Source organism: Heliangelus exortis, chromosome 1 (assembly GCF_036169615.1).
Source record: "Heliangelus exortis chromosome 1, bHelExo1.hap1, whole genome shotgun sequence".
NCBI classification, from domain to species: Eukaryota; Metazoa; Chordata; class Aves; order Apodiformes; family Trochilidae; genus Heliangelus; species Heliangelus exortis.
The window spans coordinates 134,846,195-134,855,567 of record NC_092422.1 but is presented as its reverse complement, the minus strand read 5'-3'; the positions used below and the strand labels follow the sequence as shown (position 1 = coordinate 134,855,567).

Genomic DNA, 9,373 nt, shown 5'->3' with positions numbered 1-9,373 from the left:
TCTGCAGACAGAGGGTGGCTCTGTGAAAGCTTATGTGAGGAGCAGGACATCTGAAGTGTCCATTGCCTCACTGTTAGGGTCACTGTTGTTGCGTGACAGTAAGTCGCTGCCCATCCTCAGCCAGTGCTGCTGAGAGAACATCAGAGAGGAGGAAAGCTCCCTGGGGGATGACAACAGTCAGGGCGAGATTTCCCTTCTCACTTTTAAAGGTGGAAAGATACCTGTATCACTCTAACACCCTGCCAGGGAGCACAGTGTTCCTCTTTTGGCTCCTGGCAAAGCCCAGATCTTCAAGCTGACACACACACACACACACACACACACACACACGTCATCTGCTGTAAGTGCACAGACAGAGAGCTGTCCTCCTGCACACACACTGACTCATTCTGATCCCAGCACAGGCCAGGACTCAGCCCCAGATCCAGACACCCAGGCACCCCACCCATGCATGCAGAACCACATGCACCCATGCAGATCTGCCCCCAGCATGCAGCCACAAATACATCCAGCCACTCTCCCTTACTCTCATCATAACAGTGCACAGCACCTTCTGCTTCAGACACAATAGATGTACTCTGCCACCGCCGAGCTGACAGCATCTCAGACACTGACAGCAGAGCCATGGAAATGGGCAGGAGAGGGCAGAGAGAGGCAAAATTAGTATGGTTACAGTGTGAGTTTGTGGAAATAAGTAGACAGCATGAAAAAAATAGGGCGTGCTCCTGTTGTCTGTTCTCTGTGATAAATGGAGAGGGTAAAAAATATGAAGCCTTCATTTAGAAATGTTTGACTGGCAGAGCAGAAGTGGGTCTCTTTCTCAGAAGAAAGACCAGAGGAGGAGGTGGCTTACCAGCCTTGGTAGTGTAGGCCATGCTGAGGAGTAGTGGGAGCCCAGGAAACAGTGGGTGTAGAAGAAAACACACAACTCTGACATGGATGGCAGAGGGTCAAGCATGCAGCTGGGGTGACTGAAAAGAGGGAGCACAATTCTGGAGGCTCCTGAGGTGAAGGCTGAAACCATGGACAACAGGGTGACACAGGCAGAAGCACCCAAGAAGGGTCTGGCACAGTGGGCTGTGCAGTCCACATATGCTTCCCTCACCATCCCTGCTGTGTTCACTGCCATCCACGGGTGCACGTGAGCATGCCCACACACACAACTGCACACGCTGCCACTTCAAGGGTTGGACTAGATGATCTCTGAGGTCCCTTCCAACCCGGCTAATTCTATGATTCTATGATTCCCCCAACCAGATTTGAAAGCCCTCAGACTCCTGTTAATCTTAGCTCTTTCTGATATGACGGGGGCAAAAAAAAAAAAAAAAAAGTGAGAGGGGAAAAAAAATACGAAAGGAACTTGACATAAGGATTCATTTTGTATTACTGGAAGTGGGAGAGCGCACATTGCCATGGTAACCTGCTCTAACCCGTCACAGTGGGTATTCCTGGGCGAGGAAGACGACACCAGGAGGTCGTGCATCCGCAGTGCCGGTGGATGTTGTGATCCCTGCCATCAGGAAACAAGCTGGCAGTCAGCCCAGCTTTGTGGGGTGTTTTGCTAGCAACCTGTGCTCAGAGCCCAGCACACACTGCAGGTGGACCCTGCCAGGGCATGTCACCTCTTTTCCTGCTCCAGCTGGATCCTATGCCTTCAGATGTCTCACAGCCCTCCTGCTCACTGCTGCTGGATCTCTGTAGAAGTGATGCATGCTGGCTCCTCACCTCCTCCTGCTCCCAAGCAGGTGGTTGTACTGACCCATGGGCACAAAACACCTAGACTTCAATTAAAGCCTGGAGTTGCAAAATCCCTCCTGGCCTACCCACGGCCACCAGAGACAAAGAGACAGGATCCTTTGGACTATTTTAACATGACTTCCCTTTGACACACAGGGATGCATGGGACAGGGGAGGATGTTCTTCAGGAAACAGAAGACCAGGATGCCCCGGAAGAAGTACTGGGAGAAGCTGTCCTCCCACAAGTGTGTGCACATATTTTACCCTCACTCTCAGCACACTGCTTGTGGGGAACAGGAAGAGGAGGGGCTGGCAAGACATGAGGAGGAAGGACTCATGAGGAGGATGCCCCTATGCACTGTATAGCCACTCCATCCATCCATCCATCCATCCATCCATCCATCCATTCCGTCTGCTGCAATGGTAGCCTGATCTGAAGGGTTGAAGGGGTGCACTGCAGACTCTGTATGTGTGTTACTGCTGCTCCACACTCCCAGCAAGCCAGGACTAGATTCTGTCTGCTGGATCCAAACCTCTCCCTGACCTCCCTCTCAGGGGAACTTCTCCCTTTACCATATTGGATTCTGCAATCATACTTGAAATGGGACTTAAGTCAGAGTGGTATATTTATAGATCTATATTTTACTTGCATCAAATAATGGTGAAACATTGCACAAAACAAATGGGATCTATATATGTGTGTGCGTGTACATGTGTGTGTGAGTGAGCAAGAAAGAGAGATTGTTTTTCAGAGGATAGATTAGAGATAAAACAAACAGGAGGAAGGCAGGGGAAAATGCAGGGGTTGGGGGGGAGGGAAATCCTCCTCTCCCTGCACCTTCCCTCTGACCTTCTCCTGCCCTGACCAGTTTTTCTTTGTTGCTAATAATATTTTCTATATCTTGTGTCGTGGGGCTGAAGATGACCTTGTCCATCCTTTCCTTTTTGTTTTCATTTATAAGGCAGAAAGTCTGGATTCATCTCAACCCCAGGCAAGGGACTGCTATGTTTAGAAACCCACCAAGGAACAAAGAAGATGGGAAAGGGGAAAAAAGAGAGTTGCTAAGAAACATTGAAGGTTGGCTGCTATGGGTAGTCCCACTGGAAAGCAAATACTGTGCTTAGAAGGACAAGGACCTGTCCTCTTTCATGCAGAGCAGAGTAACAGGGTTTACTGGGAAATGCCCTCTTTATACCACTGCTTGCAAACAGGCTCTTACTCTGTTCCCTGGCTTTGGGAACCTGAAAAACAGGCATTCTGGAATACAGTATCCAGAATGGTCAGGAAAAAAGGTCTCCGGTGGGATGCTGGATACAGAATGAGACCCAGTACTCCCTGTGTGCCCGGGTTCCACTGGTGTGTGGGGACAGGGCCTCCTATTCTCTCTGCAGGCATGGCTAGGCATGGGGGGAATCCCCCTGAAAACATCCTTGGCTGCAGGCAGGTGTACCAATGCCACATGCAGGTGTCTGCCCTCAGGAAACATTCTTCTGGGACAGGCAAGTCCAACACACATCAGGGCAATGTAGGGGCTAGCAGGGCCACCAGAAACTCCCCTTCTGCTCCCCCAGCTCCCCTTCCCCACACACCCGACTGTGATACAGGCAGGCACATTTATTGCAGGCACATTTATTGCAGGGAACAGATGGCTCTTGTAATTTCTTTTTCTTTTCACTACTGTTTAAGGGAAAGCAACAAGATTTTCTAAAATGATTGAATGGAGGTTTCTTTGGCATGAGATAGAAAATTTTTAAAGGTATATTATATTTCTGGCTTGTTGTTACAGAAGAATAATAAAGAATGTATTTTCCTATGCTCCTTCTTGTTTAAATGAGGTCTCTAATAGTAACCTGTTCTCTCTCCCCTGCCCCCTGCAACAGCAAACACTGCAGGGATACAACCAGCCAAACAAAAAAGCCCCTGAATTCCCATATATGTGTATGCTTGTCTGTACATAGTGTTTGAACTTGGAATAAACATGTACATACACACACACACACATAGCCTAACTCAATGCAAATCCTAGGAATCCATGTACCTGTAGCTGGGGAGAGGCTGTAGGACTAAATACAGTCAGTCAAGGTGAGACCTTAGATCTAGAAACACACACACACACAATGCTCCAGGGACACAGTCAGACAAGGGCGATTGTGTAACAAGGATAAGATACTGTGGCAATCAGCTCATTACATAAAAGTAGAAAGGGCCAAATTAATCCCTAGTGTAAGAACGCAGAAGCCAATGGAGTTATATTCAGGTCAAATTTGATTCCAAAGCCTTTGCCTTTTTTTTTTTTTTTTTTTTTTTTTTTTTTTTTTTTTTAAATTAGAGCATAGTGTTCAATAAAACTTACAGTAACAAACAGTGAGCTATTGGTTCTGGCATCTCCAGGTTCTTGACCCTCCTGAGCAAGGTTATTTTGAAATGAATGGAAATCACTATCTAATCCTATTGCACCCCCAAGTACACAAGCTGTCACCCCTAGAGCTAAAAGAGTCTCTCTACCAGCTGTTCACTAGCTAAGTCTATCACACACAGCTAAGAAGTTTAAATTCCCCAATTCTACACTTTCAGTGCTAAGCATGCAAAATTCATCACATACTCCTCCTATGATAAAAAGCTCATCCTAATGCACATAGAATCACAAAAGATGTTAAACCCTGCCATAAGCAAACTTTGTGCCACTATACTAACATAGTTATACTCAGCCAGCCTGGTATACTCAGTCTGATCTTCAGAAAGAAATTGAGAGCAGAACCCAAATACTCTTAAGCTGATAATAGCTGAGGCATCTGTTCTGCTGAAAAGGTATGTGCCTGAAGAGAATCACCATTACTGTTTAATAGTATGATGTCTATGACACATGGTTTAATCTAATTTTGCCATGTAGGTAGAGGAGCACACAGAGATACTACTAAGCAGTTCATATAATACCAGAAATGTAGAGCAGAAAAAAAAAAGCAAAGCCAACACACTCATCAGACGACTCTAGTTTTTTTCAGTTCATGAATTATCTGGGAGCAGGCTGTGATTTTCTTCAATTTGATTATCTTTCATTTGGCAAATGCACTTGCCCTGCATACTCATGCACACACACAACACTATATAGATATGTAATTATGTATATATAATACATGTAAATCCTCCTGAGTATATTGTTCATCAGCAGTTTAGTGCTGGTGTGAACATCATTTGCTAGCACTGATTTGAAGCACAGGTCAGAGGGTCAGCTTCTACCCTCTGGTTAGGTAAGCACAAGCCCTAGCACGGGATTTCTGAGGAGTAAAAACCCTTTCCTGTGAGAATGCTGTGTAATTTAGACAAAAGAATCAGCATTCCTTGATGAGTACGGTTACAGAGTGGAGTGCAGGTAAATAAAGGTCATTCCAGGGAACTCTCTTGACACATCAGTGGCAGCCCTGAAAATCTGGGGACAAAGCAGCATCCCCACAGCTTTTCTCCCTCTAGAGGGTGGGGAGAAGCAATTAACAGGGGTTAGACATCACCTTCCCACAGTGGCACTGTGCTGCAGCCAGGCAGAGGCTTTTGCAGGGCACCTGGAGTCAAGGAGAAAGCAAAATGTGATACTAAGAATAACTCTGCCTTGCATGGAGCTTCTGGGCCACAACAAAGTGACAGTCTTTGCTCAGGGGTTCAAGTTGAGATTTGGCCCTTCACATTTGCCTTTTCTGTGTCCTAACTTGGGAACAAACTTGTTTGTTAGAACAGCTGCTGAAATCAACTCGTAAAGGGCATCAAATGAGAGACAAATGCAGGTATTTAATTTGAGAAAATATGCACAGATGATACACTGAGATATTCAACCAGCTCTGCATAAAGCTCAAGGGAATATCCAGAGTAACAACAATGCTTTGCATTTCAATAGTGCTTGCCTTTGGCAGCTCTCTGGTAGCTTGCAAACATTAATGAATTCACAGAGGCAGAGATTCAGAGAGTATAAAGGCCAGAAGGGACTTTAGATCATCCAGTCTGACCTTCTGCATATCGCACGCTACTTGGAAAGCGTGTGGGAAAGAACCACAAACATTATTTGAGGGTGGCAGAAAATGCCTTGCTGTGAAAGGCTTAAAGAGCTCAATCTGTTTAGCTTATGAAACAAAAAATAGAGAAATTATCCTGTAGAAAGTCCAACAGCGAGTGTTTGCATGCAGCTAAGATGAATCTTCCAGAAAGGCATCTACCTTTGATTTAAAAAACATTCAAGAGATAAAAAATCCTTTTCCCTTGGTACCTCAGTACAATAACTATTCATGTCTACTGTTAGCACTCATTCTAAACATCTCATCTGAATCTATTTGGTTTCCTGTCACAGGGCTTTGTTATGCTTCTCGCCCCTAGATTAAAAAACCAAACATTCAGCATCTCTCCCTGTCAAGGTACTTTATACTTTAATCAAGAAATCTATCAGTCTTTTTTTTTTTTTTTTTTTTTTTTTTTTGTAAGATAAGCAGATTGAGGTCATTAAGTCTTTCACTGTAAAGCATTTTCTCACCTCTAGAGCAGCCCTGTAGTCATTTGTCATGCTCTTTCCAATTTTTCCTCCCCCTTTTAAAAGTATGCTTCTTGTCCACCAAAATCTGATCCGATCATATTGTAGATACTACCTGACTATTGCCATACAATAGTAAATACCACCTTTCCCTACTCCTCCCCACCAAACAATGTCTCATGGCATACTCTCTAGGCTGTGTGAACATTGTTCCTACTTCAAAGATGGAGGCATCTGGAAATGCTAGGGCAAATCCCTAATGAGTCATTTTGAGGGAGCCAGATTATGGGAAACTGATTCTGATCCCACTAATGACCACCTTTATAGTAGTATAAATTCACTCAATTTTAAATAAGAATCTCCAGATTTATGAAATTCTTGGCAAGGAAAAAACCTAGCCCTTTATTTAAATTGATGATCCATTCTAACAGTTTCCACTTTCTCATCCACTCATGGTCTCATACAGTTATCTTTCATACCTCTCCCACTGGACATAAATGTCCTTGACTCCAATTATTCTTTCTCTCTTCCCCTTATTTTCATCCTCTTGTGACTGATCATCCCCTTTTCAGTGTCTGCCTCTGACCAGCTGCTTTTGAGACTCCCCCTTCTCCAATCTCCTTAACACTCACTTCTCAGCTGCCACAAAACTCGCCAGCCCCCACATTCCCATCTGCTTTTTAAAGTCTCGTTATCATAAGAAGGGCCCTCTCCTCCCTCTTCTTTACTTTGCAAAACTCAAATCAGCGAAGAGAAACTACCAGCATTTCAAAGGCTGAGAGAGTGGTTTGGGTCAGCCCTGACTTCTGGCCTCCCAGGTACTGTGCTGGAGCTTTCAGCTGCATTAATGAGCACATTTTTATTCAGTTGTGACTAAAATCACGGTGGCAAAAAGGCCCAAAGGGAGTGCGGTGGTGAACAGGGAGGACCATGAATGACTGCCCCATGGCTTGCTTGCTTGCTAGTAGCTGTACTGTGGCATGGTAAGACAAGGGACTTAACAGTTCTCTGGTGATGGAGAAGGGACTGGAGGCTAGCAGAGTCTCATCTCTCTATATTCCAGGCACCACCAGCTTCTTACAGACTTTTCAAGCCCCAGTTCAAATCCATTTGTCTTTTTACCTCAGGTTCCAGCTAAAGCTGCATTAACCTAACCATTAGAAAGCCTCTTCTAGTTTTTCTCCCTAAATATTTTCATGGCCTGCCTATACTACACTGCCTTCATATAAACCATTTGCTTTAGTTCAAACATTTCCTCTAAGATGTATTAATTACAGCAATCCTTTCTATTTCAGCCTTGGTTGCATGTGGTTAAACAAGCTGGTTTCTTTAACCAGGCTCCTCTCATGAAGTCAGGCTTCCCTTTCCTCTCATCATCTTTCTGTCCTGTCTGTACCTATCTCAGCCTGTATTACTTTGGCCAAAATTGTAAGAGAAAGTATACAGAGAGGTCTCTCAGGGCTTTGGATAGAAGCAATAATATACCCCCGTTGGGAACACCTCTCCAGGTACATTCCAGAACAGTGTTTGTTTCATCCACAACTGCATCACACAACCACTTGCCATCATCCTACCATCACTGATACTAATAAGTTTTCAGCATTTTTCTTCTGATCTTTCTCAGGGCATGTTAACCACTGATTCTGCCTTGCCCATTTGGCACAGGTCTCAGGACAGAACTTGGCAGATGACAAAGGTTCCCTAAATTTTATGTGGGCATCTGGGGGAAGTACAGTTTACACTGAGGATCCTCACCGAGGCTTGGCAAAATGAGACCAACAATTCCCAGAAGACAAGGGCTGACTCTAGTCCTGCTTGCTGTGCTCTCTGTGAGATCTCACAGAGTTCCCAGCTTACAGAAGATTTCTAATATTAGCTTTCAAGCATATGACCTTGTCTGTCGTATTATTGAAATTCTGTTTCTGGTACTCCTGCCAAGGTCACATAAGGCTTTCTCTACCATATTCTGGTCCTTCCCTGTACTAGCAATGCCTTCTAGTGTTGAATCATTAGGACACTTCCTTGCAACATATTGCAACCTGAGCCAGGGTTTCAGGTTAATTTTAGCAAAGGCTAACCCCATGGCTGACCATGAGGGAGTGCTGCAAGTAACCTCTTGCTAGACTTTGATGGGTGATCTTGCAGTTGCCATCTTCCCAGACTGACTTCTACCTCCCTGCCCCTTACAGGTCCTCTGCCTTTCCTGGTCTCTTCCATTTTGACTAATTGTTTCTTATGTGTCATTAAATTACTGAGGTAACTGCTTTACTGAGATACAGAGATGACACCTTCAAAATTTCTTTTGCCTTGCAGGAAAACAATTCTATTTGAAAGAAAAATATTGGGTGAGTGTGGTATGATCTAGCATTGATAAACTCATATTGCCTGACTCCTTTTCCCCCAACTGCTTGGTAAGAGTTCCTTTAAGTAACAGTTTCCTTCACAATGTACAAACATTAGAGAGGACACACTTACAGGTCTCAGACTGACAAACTTATTTCTCTCTCTGCCTTAACCATAACTGTTGAATTTTCACTTTTCCAGCCTGCCTGGAGCCACCACTGTGGGCAGAGCTGAAAAAAACCCAACCTCTTGCTATAAGGCTGTGTTTTCATGTGCCATCTCTCCTGGGGCAGGAGGGCACCCACACTCAGCACAGTGACTACACAAAGGAACTTGAGCTGCTTATTCCCAGTAGTCAGCTTATTTCTTTCCCCAGGGATGATATTGCTCCCCTTACCAATAACTTGGGCACAAAGTCCTCTTTAGTTTTGGCTCAAACCATAGTCTCCTTAATCCTGACTTCACTCTAACTGCCACATCTTACTCTCTTGTTTTAATAAATACCTGAAGAATCTTTTGCTGTCTGTTTTAATCTCCTTTGCAAGGTATAACTCAGCTTGATTTGTAAGCAGTCCTCAATTTATCTCTGCATTTCCTGACCTGTAAAACACAGCTTTCTTTCTGTTCTTTTTCCAGTTTTCCTCACAGGCTCTCTGCAGAACCAGTTTAAGCAGTTGCTTGTGGTGGCAGACAGATGGAGGGCAACAGAATCAGGCATTGCCATTCTATGAATCCCCAGAAAAGTGGGCTCCACAGGGTCCCTGAAAGCTGAACTGCTCCCT

General features: G+C 44.6%; 1 protein-coding gene across 6 annotated transcripts in view; it reads right to left on the bottom strand.

The window, feature by feature from the left end:
* Window positions 1-9,373, bottom strand: part of CACNA2D4 (calcium voltage-gated channel auxiliary subunit alpha2delta 4) — a 131,173-nt gene that overhangs the window by 50,714 nt on the left and 71,086 nt on the right. The window lies entirely within an intron of this gene.